This window comes from Pipistrellus kuhlii, unplaced genomic scaffold (genome assembly GCF_014108245.1).
Source record: "Pipistrellus kuhlii isolate mPipKuh1 unplaced genomic scaffold, mPipKuh1.p scaffold_m20_p_14, whole genome shotgun sequence".
NCBI lineage: Eukaryota > Metazoa > Chordata > Mammalia > Chiroptera > Vespertilionidae > Pipistrellus > Pipistrellus kuhlii.
Genome location: NW_023425449.1, coordinates 24,709,968 through 24,723,879, shown reverse-complemented (window position 1 = coordinate 24,723,879; position 13,912 = coordinate 24,709,968). Strand labels below are relative to the sequence as shown.

Genomic DNA, 13,912 nt, shown 5'->3' with positions numbered 1-13,912 from the left:
TAGCAACACACTGTGCTTCTAAGCTTCAACAAGGATTTCAAAACGCAGTGCTGGATAAAGTCCAAATGTGCATCGTAGTTCAGACCATCACAATCTTTTCAGAAATTTCCATATCTTGCACAGATTAAGTTCCCTAAAGACCACAGTGACCCCCAAATGATTACTTTAGCAAAGAGAAAAGCAAATACTAAATATTTGTTAAGCCTCTATTATGTTTCAAGTACATCCACATAAATAATCACAGCTACACTTCAAAAGACCTTCTTTTATTCATTGTCACGTAAGAGAAGGCCGCAGGGAGACTAGGAGAAGTTAAGTGACTTATTTCAGATTATATCCCCAACAGTGGGAATGCATACCTCCAAATGTGGAGCCAGGTCACATGACCAGGTCTCTCTGTCCATCATCCCTACACGACAGTGCCTCTCACAAAGAACAAATTTACTAAGAAGTACTGGCTCAAACGATCGTATTTCACCGGATGCTTGGGAAAGCCTACAAGAAGCTATGAGCCTGTCCATTCTCTAGGTGAGGGAGCTGGGGTTCAAAGAGAACACTCCTCAAGGTAACCCCAGGAATCCAGAGCACCGCCATCACTCCAGACACCAGGGGGCTGGACAGCAGACTGCAGCAGGACAAAAATGCCCACAGTGTACCCACAAAATTGAAAACTCAGCTTTCTAGGATTCCCTCCCAAATAACTTCCATTCCAGTATGACTAACTCTGCCCTTTACCATTCTGGAAGATTCTCATGGAGAGGACCTTTAATTCGGGGTGTGTGTGTGTGTGTGTGTGTGTGTGTGTGTGTGTTTTCTTCTTCTTTGCAACTTTATTATCTTCCCCTCAAACTACCAGGCTTATTTGTCACCCTTTGTGCAAACAACATGAATTATTACATAGGGGGTGAGAGGGTTAAGACCAGCATAAAGTGAAATGCTAACAGCATAGGATATATCAGTGTGGGGAAGATTCCAAGGCTCCATCTTTTTGTTTTGTTTTTAAGTATAAGATCTAAAAGAAAATAATGATTCTGAGCATCCTCCTTGATAAAAGACACAATAAAGACCTCACTTCCAACAATATTAAGCTTTATAGAAATTGCATTATAAGCTACACCTCACCTGCAAAGTTAAATTAGTAAAACTGGAAACTGTTCGGTTCGGGAAACATCAAAAGCCCTGCACAAAATATGGTCAAAAACAGTTGCCTGGAATCTATAGATAGGAAGTAGATTAGTGGCTGCCCAGGGCAAGGAGGATGTGGGGGGTGGGGAGATATGGGGAATGACTGCTGATGGGTACGGCATTTCTCTTTGGAGTGATAAAATGTTCTCAAATTGACTGTAATGCTGCACAACTTTGTGAATGTATTAAAATCCACTGACTTGTGTACCTGAGATGAGTGAATTATGATATGTGAATTATATCTCAATAAAGCCATATTGTAAAAAAGATCACATACAGTATGATTTCTATTTATATTACATTCTGGAAAAGGCAAAACCAAAGGGACAGAAAACAGATCTGTGGTTGTCAGAAGGTAGGGAGTTTTTTTTTTTTGAGGGGGAAATAGAATTGTTCTACATCTTTATTATGATGGCAGTTAAATGCATCTACATATCTATTTAAAATTATAGAAATATATATATATATACAAAAAAGTTATTTCCTAAAATCAAATCTACTTTAATTTGTTTTTGTTACTCTTTTTATAAGAAACAACTGTTTACTAATCTTAAAAAGTTATTCTGATGGTCTAGAGTGCTACATCCATATACTAAAAGGATTTTAAAATAGTTTGGGGTACATGTTAAGCAGTAGGTTTTCCATTAAACTAGGGGAGAAACCAAGGTAGAGGAAGCCAATACGAGAGAGAGACTGTGGAGACCACCAGTTGGACTGTTGTTAGAACACAGGGTGCAGTCAAGGCCCTTGTAAGCACCACAGGTGAAGTTAGAGGTGCGCTCAGCATCTGAAAAGCTAGTTCCTGATTTCAAGGTGTTTTTAACTCAGTAAGACCTTAAGCACAGTATCATTTATTATTATACAAAAGAGGTGGGAGAGTACTATCTAAGATAGAATAGTGAAAACGCTACTTTCCTGAATCGCTAACCTGAATTGTCACTTATGTGGCATGATAAGAGTCACACGAATCAAAACTCTAATGTACTAATGTTTGCTCCTCATCTCCTTGTCAGGAGAAAATTGGCCAGGTTTGCTGTGCGGTCAACCAGAGGAAACACGTGCATGTGAAGCCTGCAGAAAATGAGCTCTCCAGTGTGTGCATGGCTCTCCATCCAGTAAAGCAGACTGCAGTTATTTCCCTGAGGGGGGGGGGGGGGGGGGGGGTAACGGGGAGAGGGAATATTTACCTGGAGTGAAGGAACCTGCGGACACAGTTCTACCAAATTAGGCAAGGTTTTATTCACTGTTTCTCCATCTATAAAACTACTTTTTTTCTTAATTGCTTCAACTTACCATGCTTAAGGATTGCCTACTAATAAAAGAAAATATATTTACGCTCTGACCAGTTTGGCTGACCAGTGGATAGAGAGTCGCCCTGCAAACTGAAGGTTCGATTCTGGTCAAGGGCATGTACCTTGGTTGCGGGCACATCCCCAGGGGGAGGTGTGCAGGAGACACTTGATCGATGTTTCTGACTCTCTATCCCTCTCCCTTCCTCTCTGTAAAAAATCAATGAAATATATTTAAAAAAAAGAAAAGAAAATATATTCCCTTTGCCTTCTGCAACATTTTATAAAGAATGAATCTTCCTCAGGTGTACACCAAGACTCAAGTGTCACCCAGGACTTGGGGTGAGGTATGAATGAATCCAATCAAAACAATCCAGGGGTACCTACCAAGAATGCAGAAGGAGGCAGGGAACCTCCATAGCAAGAAAAGGCAAAAGGTACTAAAGTTGAACCCAAAACATAGTCCAAAGTGTGTCTTGAGTGAGATTTCTCCAAGAGCTCTCGGGGATATGACCTCACTTAATCTTTGCAACAATGAGTCCGGCCCATTATTATTACTGTCTTATGGATTAGGAAAATGTGGCCAGATGAGCTTAAAGAACTTCACCTAATGCCCCCTCTCTTCTCTCCTCTCCCCTGCGTCGCCCCCCCTTCTCCCTTAGATCCCAAGACTAGTATGGCTTAAAGCCTGACCCTTCATTAGTGACCATGCATTACACTGCTCTCAGACACTCCAGGGTTCATCCGGAGCCACGTGCTTCTTACAAGCCATGCTACTGTTTCTGTTGCACACCCTACGCTCTGCAGCAGGATAAGGAAGGAACCCAGCTAAGTTGTTTCCCATCTTCTCTTTTCGTATTCTCAGCTGAGGCATGCACATCTTCATGGGAAAATTACTCTGCTCTGGTCCTTGGTCTAATCCATTCCTCCCTCCATTCCCCGGACTCAATCCTTGTTCAAATCAGTGAAACTGTAGGGATGCCAAGCATCAAAAACTGTGGTCTGGGGAAAATGCAGTGGGCCTGCGGGCAGTCACTGCCTCCTGGTTATTCCCGACCTTGATCTGATCACAATTTCGACCTTTTCACAGGAAGAAACACCTCGGTACTCTGCTGCCTGAGTGTGCTCTTCTCACTGCCTGTGAAATAGAAATGTCTACTCCTCATTTTAGTTTTTCAAATATTTTAACTTCCTGAGTATATACGGGACAATTCTGCTATTGAGAGCTAATGAATGTGACTGCAAGCCCTACTCATGCATATTCATGGACCAGTGAGGATCCAAGAAATATTTTCTGAATGATGAATAAATGAAGTATTACTTCATGGATTCATAAATCCCACAGGTCAAACCATGGCTCTCTCTCTCACCCCCAACAAAAATAAATGTCAAAACTACACGAGACAGAGCAAACAGTCGGTAATAAAGATGCTGTGTTCCTTCACATCGGAAAAGGGAGTCCTCCTTGACTGAGGAAAAGCATGACTGAATGCACAAAGCCAGTCAGTACTTCCAATGTCTGTGCACAGACCGGCTCTGTGTTCTGCAGCAGGATGTTTGATTACATGTGGGCCCCTGGAAACTGCCCTATCACACCCGCATTTATAAATGTGCATTTATAAACATACTTAGCTATGCAGAGATGGGTAAAAAAAAAACAAAAAAACAAGCTATAGATGGCTACTGCCGTCTGATTGTATTACCTAATGGCTGAATGAAAGCTGTTTGAGTAAGGCTCTGATCAAGCTCACCTGTGAGAATCTGGGCAGCTGAATAGAACAGGACAAGGACCTGGGCTCTGCCTGCATCTCAGTAATTCAACACACAGAGATGCCTGGGCCAGCCAAACCCACAGCTTGAAAACCTGCTTCTCTGCCAAACCAAACTGCTTTGTGCCGCTTTTCAATCTCTTACACTTTCTTATTACAACGCCAACCCTGGAAACTAAGCTAAAGCCAGGAGCAGGAGGGTAGGAGCCTTTGAGGAGAGAGAGTGTTCGGGGGTGCCCAGGGGGGCAGTGGGTGTGAGCACCATTCTGCTTTATGATCTGGGGGTGTTACATGATGATTTGCTTTGAGTTAGACTTGTCTGTTTTCTGTCATTAGCCATTTGTATGTTATACTTATATTAAAGGAAAAAGCACCAGTATTGGGGAAACTCTTTAAAAACTCCCCTTTAACTCCATCAAAAAAATAGTCTTTCCTATTCCATCATTTAGAATCAGTGAGTATCCATGGCTAGAAATAACAGAATTGTCAAGTCAGAAAGCATCTTTTAGGGCCATTGAGTTCAACTTTTTCTAAAATGTCCTGTAAGAGATTCACTTAGACAGTGCTCACAAACTTCTAATGACAGAGAAGGAGGAGAAAGACCCCTTCATACTTGAGCCAGCGCTGATGGTCAGAAAGCTCCTCCTTGTTCTCTAATCCTCAAATCTCTCCCTTAACATTCTCAGTGATCTCACTGTCTCTCACACACACCACAGGCATTTCCATATCTTGTCAGCCATCAATCCACGTGGCCCTGAAGTAAATGATACAGTTAAATAAAGACCCCATGCCTCCAAAAAGTGAACACCAGTCAGCCTGATGGGCTAATCCCCAGGTCAGAATAAGGGGAATTTATCAAACTTAATAAAATATCCTCTAGACCACTCTCACCTACTTGTACACATGTCTGCTTATCGAGCAACTTTAAAAAAAATCAATTTTAAATTGTGATTTAAAAAAGCATATCAATTTAGATCTAAACCATTAAGTGTGCAATTCAGTGGCACTAGGGCACTCATATTCTGGTACAACCATCATCACCACCCACCTCCAGAACGCTTTTCCTCTCATAAAACTAAAAGTCTAGACCCATTAAAGAATAATTCCATTTTCCCCTCCTCCAGTTTCTGACAACTACCATTGTCCTTTCTGTCCCTCTGAATCTGACTACTCTGAGTACCTCATGTAAGGACATGCATCCAGTATTTGTCCTTTTGTGGCTGGCTTATTTCTCTTAACATACTGTTCTCCAAGTTCATTCATGTTTTGGCATAGGTCAAAATCTTCTTGTTAAGGCTGAATATTATCCCATTGTATGTACACACCATATTTTATCCATTCATCCATTGAGAGAAACTTGAATTGCTTCTATCCCTTTGCTAATGTGAATAACACTGCTATGAACATCAGTATGTAAATGTTTCTCTGAGATGCTGCTTTCAATTCTTTGGGGTATATATCCAGGAATGGAATTGCTGGATCATATGGTAATTCTACGTTAGTTTTAAAAAATATATGTCTTTATTGATTTTAGAGATAGAGAAAGGGAAAGGGAGAGAGAAGCATCAATCAGCTGCCTCCTGCACGGCCCCTACTAAAGATTGAGCCCGAAACCCGGGCTTGTGCCCCAACCAAGAACTGGTGACCTCTTGGTGTGTGGGATGCCGCCAATCAACTAAGCCACCTCGACCGAGGGCCATATTTAACTTTGCTGTTTTGAGGAACTGCCATACCATTTTCCGTAACAGCTGTACCATTTTACTTTCTCACTAGCAGTGCACAAGGGTTTGTTTCTCCACACCTCGTCAACACTTACTTTCTGCTTTTGTTTGGGTGGCTGTTTGGTTTTGTTTGACAGTAGCGACCCAAAGCAACTTTCTTTTGATAATAACAATAACAATAACAATGACTACCACTAGCCATCTGCCTCTTGTGTGTCCAGCTCTGAATCCATTGCACATTGCACATTGCACCATGGAATCCTCACATCCAGCATTTGAAGTTTACCCCTTGGCTAGGTTGGGACAGACATGGAATTTGGCTCAAATGTGATTAACTCCATTTCCTGTGCTCTTACCACCCCACACACTGCTCCGTCCTCACCGGAAATGGTTTCTATGCACTGATTCAGGTGCCCCAGGGTTCTCCTGAGCACAAAAGTATTGTCCCGCCCACAACCACAGCACATTAATTTGTCAGCCTTCTGGTCTGTGCACAGCCCAGAGAGATTAGAGTACAATGAACTCTTGTAGGGAAGGAACCTCATACTTAGCAATGTTTATGTTTCTTCCCAAGCACTCACTACAAAGCCTCACACACAATACACATGTAAAAATAAATTACGGTTTCAGAAGCCCAATTGCCAACATTAATGCCATGCCAACTGTGTGACTAGAGCAGCGGTTCTCAACCTTTCTAATGCCACGACCCTTTAATACAGTTCCTCATGTTGTGGTGACCCCCAACCATAAAATTATTTTCGTTGCTACTTCATAACTGTAATTTTGCTACTGTTATGAATGTAATGTAAATATCTGTCTTTTCCGATGTATTGGTTCTACAGCAGCGCTTCACAACCTGTGCGTCTCGACCCACAGGTTGAGAACCACTAGCAGGGTCGCCTTCCCATAAGACAACATTAATTTGAAGCCAGGGATGGCAGCCATTTCCACATTTGTCTGTCACTCTCCATATGATGAAGACTCTCATTATTTAAGGATGAAGTCCATCCCTGTCACCCAGGCCAGGGGAACCCACGTCTTTCTGGAATCCCTGGGCTCTTTCACAACCTTTGCATTTTCCCTTAAGGCCTCCAGCGGGAGAATTCCTTCTCCCCCTACCAGACCCTGCTCCAGCATCTTCTCCTCACGATGGCCACCAGCCCTTCCTTCTGCTGGCAGAGCACTTTGTACTGTAGGACAGCATCGGTCACACTCTGAAGACCATGTTTATGTCTCCATACCCCCACTATTTCCAGCACCTTTGGATGCAGAGACCATCCTGTTGATCCCTGTAACCTCTGGCAATTTCCAGTATCTTGTAAGCAGATCAGAAGTTCAACTGACCAGATGCCTGAGCCTCTAGCAAACAAGCACTGTGGTAAGTAGGATGGTTTATGATTGACTCCCCCACCAGACTCTGAACTTTTCCCTGACTACTTCATTTTATAAACATTTTACTTACTCCAATTGACCCTTAAACAATGCTGGGGATAGGGAGTGCCAACCTCTATGCATTTGGAAATCTGCATATGAGTTTTGTCTCCTCCAAAATTTAACTGCAATCACCACTGTTAGTATCTGTGAGGGACTGGTTCCAGGACTCCTGAAGGATGCTCAAGTCCCTTATATAACATGACACAGAACAATGCATACAGTTGGCCTTCCCTATCCCCAGATTCCTAACTGCAGTTCAACAATACTATCAATCCACCGAAACCGGTTTGGCTCAATGGATAGAGTGTCAGCTTGGGGACTGAAAGGTCCTAGGTTCAATTCCGGTCAAGGTCATGTACCTTGGTTGCGGGCATATACCCAGTAGGGAGTGTGCAAGAGGCAGCTGATCGATGACTCTCTCTCATCGATGTTTCTAGCTCTCTATCTCTCTCCCTTCCTCTCTGTACAAAATCAATAAAATATATATTTAAAACAACAACAACAACAACAAAAAACCCCAATATTATCAATCCCCAAATAAGTACATTCAGGCCATTCAAATCTGTGTTGTTCAAGGGTCAACTGTATGTTTGTTGATGGAAGGAATTAACAGAATTTCTCCCCTCTAAGAGGGAAGCCCACAGTCTAGTAGTAAAAACAGGACCCTTTTGTTATGTGTCTACAGTGTTCCAGGAAAAATATTACGAGGTTATATATTAGCTTTGGATATATAACCTGAGGAGTAGATATTGTTATCTTCCTATATAATAAAGAGCTAATATGCTCATTAGACCAGGTGGCAGAATGACCTTCTGTAACGACCTTCCATAATGATCTGTGGGCAGGGCTGTGAGGCTTTGAGAGCCGAACCCCTTGCAAAAATTGGGTATATCGAGCCTCTAGTCATTTTATAAATAAACCTAGAGGCCCTGTGCACGAATTCATGCACAGATGGGGTCCAGCCAGCCCGATCCTGATTGGGGCAGATCAGGGCCGGGCCTGTCAGTTAGAGGAGACTCGCTGGCCGGCCTGCCCCAATCGGGGCCCCATCAAGGCTGGGCTGGAATTTATCAAGTTCCTCAGGTTAATCTCTGTGGAAGTCCCTGTGGGTTCTTCAGTTAATCATCAAAGCCGCTAGCCTTGCCCCTGATTGAAAGGGGGGGGGGGGCGCAAACAGGGTAGAGTTGGATAGGGGGAGGGGCTAGGGGCTAATCGGGATGGGGCCAGTCAGGAGGAGGGACTGTGGGCAGTAGGCCAGTCCTGCCCCCAAAGTGGGTGGGGGGCCGATCAGGGGCCAGCGACCAGGAGGAGGGGCTGTGGGTGGTTGGTTGGCCACCCTACCTCGGATTGGTTTGGGGGGCCTGTCACGGGTGGGGCCAGGTGCAGGAGGTTGGCCAGCCACCGCTCTCTTGATGGGGTGGGAGAGCCAACCGGGGGTGGGGCTGACCAGCCAACCTCCTGCAGCCCCTCCCCACCCTCAATCAGGCCAGTTCTCTGGCCAGAGTGGGTGTCATAGTGACTGGATATTCCAGTCATTACAGCATTCTAGTCCCTGGCTTTTTAAATATATAGATAAATGGTGAGAATAAGTAACTAAAGTCACAAGCACTCGTGTCTCGGAAGGAACTCAGACCCATACTTTCCCCACTGTATTATATTATCTCCTCTCAAATTTAAAAATTAATAATCAGCACTGGTTATTCATGTATTACTCTTATTAATAATGTTAACAATTGATTTATTAATATTATTAAGTAGTAATAATAGACATCAAATACAGTAGATATTAAGTATGCTAAATCTGATCACACAAAGTAATTATCTGCATAATTGAAAATTATGTCATTTTGACCAAATATTGCCACTACTAATTATGGTATGCTTTTAATGAACTATTTTTATATAGCAAAGGCACAATTCCAACACAACAGTAAGCTGCTGCTTTACAACATAATCTCCTTCAAGATAAAGAGGAAAATACTAACCCTACAGAAACTTAGCCCTCAACTCCAAATGGCTTATTTCTTCAATAGTGTTGCCATCATCAAAAAGATACAGATAAATGTTTGGGCAAGATCAACACCGCTTAGGATACTTATCAAGTTCCTCATGCTAATCTCTGTGGAAGTCCCTGTGGCTTCCTCAGTTAATCATCCACCTATTCGAAGCAGTAAGTGACGCTCACTGTCTGTCTCCTCATGATTTATCACCATCATAAATACCCGGTGATGGAGAAGTCTAGGCAAGAAGCTGATTGTGATAGAAAAATAGGCTTCCCACTAAAAGGCTCCAATGATTCCCTACTGTTTATATGACAAAATCCAAAATTTAGTTCTGGACAAGGATCCTCCATTGCCTTGAACAAGGGTCCGTCACACCTTCTGACCACATGGCCAGACCGAGTTCTCTGGTCTGATACCTGCTCCAACTAAATACCAGAAGTGGACTGTTTTTTTTTTAGTTTTTTTTTTTTAAAGAAAATATCTCTATAAATTTTGGCCAGTTAGCTGAATTGGTTAGTGTCCTCCTGGTATGCAGGTTCCATCCCCAGTCAGGGCATGCAGACAATTAATGCATAAATGAGTGGAACAAATCGATGTTCCTCTCTCTCTTCCTCTCTCTCTAAAACCAACTTTTTTTAAAAGATTAAGAAGAAAGAAAATACCTTTATTTTCAATACACATAGCGCCTTACATCCTCCAGAGGCCGTCTGCTTACAACTTTACCCACACAAATGTCACCACAACCACTTTTACTCCAAAGTTTACTGATGGCACCTACATTTCTTCTGCAGTCACAATGGCTCCACATCATTGCTCATTATACTGCTGTTTTAAAGTCAAGTAAGTAACATTCATTTCTATTAAAAAAAAAAAAATGTACCTAAGAAAAAAAGTCAGCACTTGCCCATCCCTCAGAAATAATCACTATTAAAACTTTCATATAAAAATTAGTGATACACATAGCTTACAAATTGTGTCCTACGTGTAAATATTTCATTTCAGAAATGGTATTATACATTACTTAACAGTTTGGGTTCAGCTTTCAAAAAATATCTCTCACATTAGTAAGTGTAATTTAATACGATTTTAAGATAGCTACAAGGTACACCATTGTAGAGATGTGTCTTAATTTGTATTTGTTTAATGAACTTCCTCTTGGACTGGAGCTTGTGGAATGGCTGGGCCTGCCTCTGTATGCTTTCAATTCTGACAGATCTCACAAGCTGGTCTCAAAAGGACTGTTCTGATCCCATAACCTGAAGGAGTGGCTCTTCCACCAAGCTTCTTTTTTTTCTTCTTCTTCTTTTTTCTTTTTTTTCTTTTTTTTCATACAGAAAAATGTGCATTTGAGCACAAGGTCAAATATGTTTTTGGAATTTGGCTTGTGGTCAAAGACTCTGAAAGCCACTGCTCAGTCCCAAAAATATTTAACCACAGGTTTATAGCTTAAGTAATATTAAAGACAGCCCCCAACCATTGTAGTTAGGATTGTGAAATTACTAGGTTGCCTATACGCTAAAGGATTTCAAAACATCTACTCAGGAGTTTCACAATGGTTTCCATGATGGGGAATTTCAAAATGTACATTCTTCTGTTGGTGAACACTCAAACATGGCCATCATGGGCTTTGCCAAGAGAAGGCTCTACAGTGATGACTAGACTCATTCTTTTTCTCTCTTGCCCTCCCTGCCTGCCCCCTTCACAAGGGCAAACTGAGAATGAGCAGAGCAGAGGGTGGCAGAAAGAAGCCTTCGGAAAAAGCAGGGCTGATGGTAAGAAAGGTGGGGCTGCAGGCAAATGACAGGCCTGGCGCCCTCGAAGCAGGAGGAAGTATCACTTCCTCGCTGCCTCCTCCCTCGGGCCTCCTCTCTCAGGCCTCTCGCTGCAGTTCTGCTCTCCGTGACACGGCTTCCCAGTGGAAAGCAGAAGTGGTCCTCCCTCTCCCCATGTGGCTCTAAAACAAGCTTCTCCATTCCCCTCCCCTCCGGGGGGGGGCTAACACTTACAGGAAGAGTGGAGGCACCCAAAGGCCCAACACCAAAAAGATGTCCTCGCTCTAGTTGGGGAGACAGAATGAATCCAGACCCATCTGTCCAACCTCTCTGTTCTCTCTCACCAGCACAGAAAAGTGGGCCCAAAGCAGTCATGACAGCTCCCAGCTACCTGGTGTGCCAACAGAGAGAGAAAGGAGACTTGGGGAGAAGTTTCCAATCGGCAAAGAGCTTCCGATCGGCATGGATTATGGTCAATAAAGAGTAGTGAGAGTGATCTTAGACGTTCACAGAAAGATGGGAGTGTCAACAGTCCAGCATTATCTGACTTTAAAGTATGAACCTTAAGAGGCAAAGACCCCCAGAGCTACAGGAATGAGGCCTTCTTCCCAGAGCATAGACCATTAAGAAACACCCTCTCAAATGGATTCTGAAAATGTATCCTATTTGTGTAACCTTATGGAATTTACAATATATATCTTAGCGTTCTGAAAAATGAACAGAGCTACAATGAGACTAACCGAAAATCTCTTCCCTTATGCGGTCCACTCCTATCATGTCAATTCAACTTTGGAGAAGTAGGTTGGTGGCAAAGAAGGAAAGTTGACAGCCTATTCAGTGCTTCGGGGAAAGTAAAGTACAAGGATGAAGGACAAAGGCCATTAGAGGGCCCTGCAGGTCAGCGTGGACGAGCCTTTTAACACATCATCCCAAGTAATTATGTCAGCTTGCAACTCTACATTGCAAGAGAGCTCTTCCAGCTAAACTTAAGCCAAAGATATCTAGAAGAAGGTCCCAGACTTTCAACTGGCCTGTTCCCAAACCTCGAATTCCTCCATTGGCAGATTTCCACATTATTTTCTACACTTGGGCTTCTCCGCCAGATGGGAACTTACTCAAAGGGAATTTTAGAAATGATGATAGAGTGAACTCAACATTTTAGAATTTAAGTGTCAGGAAGCTAGGCAGCTGTAAGAAAACTTTCGATATTTCTAACTAACCCCCCCCCCCCAAAAAAAAACACCACGACTTCCTCTTCTATGTCCTAGTCTTCATTGCAATCTTAAAAGATGGAGGCAATGTCTATCTGTCTATTGGAGCATGGGCTTGGGACATCATTTTGCTCATAGAAGGCGCTCAATAAGTGGGGTTCATGTTTTAATGTGTATCTTATAGGCCCTATCTCCTTTATTAGCTTCACCCTGGATGACGCTCACACTGATACAGGGGTGGACAAAAGCAAGTTTACATAAGTATGTAAAACAGCTTGTTCTTGTATTATTATTTATTAATTGTTGTATTGTTTTCCATATAAACAACTGTAAACCTACTTTTGCCCACCCCTGTATAACAACCACATAAGGAGGCTCATTGGGAACAAACTGGAGGGAATTCCTTTGCAAAGTATTACTATGTGGGCGCTTCTGCACCGGATGGTAGTCAGTGGAACTGCCCTGCCACCTTGACCTCTCCAAGCAGAAAGCCATGGGGAAAGCACAGAAGCTCAGCTTTCCATTCCAGCTAAGAACCCTAGTTGGTGCATTTGTCCTGAGGGGTTAGTCACGTAGTTGAGATAATTACCAAGTGATGGCAGAAAATTACCTGTGATGCTGTTTTAAAAATGTATATTAGGCTGGTGTGGCTCAGTGGTTAAGCGTTAACCTATGAACCAGGAGGTCATGGTTAGATTCTGGTCAGGGCACATGCCCTGGTTACAGGCTCTATCCCCAGTGCTGGCAGAAGGGCTAGTTCTGTAGGAGGAAGTTAGTCAATGATTCTCTCTCCTCATTAATGTTTCTATCTCCCTCTCCCTTCCTCTCTGAAATAAAAATACATATATTAAGGAAAAATAGATGCCTCTGTTAAAAAAAGAATTTTAGAAAATAAATAAACATGTATATTAAATGATAAAATAATTTCTTTACTTTTAGGTAAATGAGTACCTACTACAGGTCCAAAGGTAAAAAAAAGGGGGAGAAGCCCTAAAGTTGGAGCCAGAAAATATACCTACCCTGCCCAACAGTGTCACTTAACCAGATCTGTGACCTTGAACATGTCACCAAACTTATTTTTCTATATCTGTCCCTGCCAAGCTTGGAAGGTCATGAGGGAGTCAAATGAATTCAGAGCTCAAGAAGGCTTCAGAAGCCTGGGTAAGGAAACCATTTTGGCATCCTCATTGCCCAAGAAGTACCCAAGAGAGAGGACTGGCATGTCATTGATCAATGCTCCCATTAATGATGGTGATGATCTTTCAATTAATACTATCCATGTCTGAGGACATGGAGGTCATTGATATCAGCAGAGTGAGAGAGCTGTAACAATGTTCCATGTTCTGCATGTGTAAACACTGTCTTCTTATTTATATAGATTTAAAATTAGTATGGATTTACGGATAATACAGTTTAAAAATGATTAAACAACAACTCTATATATGCATTTGAATCAACTTGCAACTCAGATGTTTTGGTGATTGATTTCTGAATACAAATATCTTGGAATTTTGTAAAAGGCTTTGAA

At 42.4% G+C, this 13,912-nt stretch overlaps 1 protein-coding gene across 4 annotated transcripts in view; it reads right to left on the bottom strand.

Annotated features, from left to right (window-relative positions):
• The window catches only part of LYN (LYN proto-oncogene, Src family tyrosine kinase), an 82,879-nt gene that overhangs the window by 66,489 nt on the left and 2,478 nt on the right, over nucleotides 1-13,912 (bottom strand). The gene's annotated exons all lie outside the window — the stretch shown is intronic.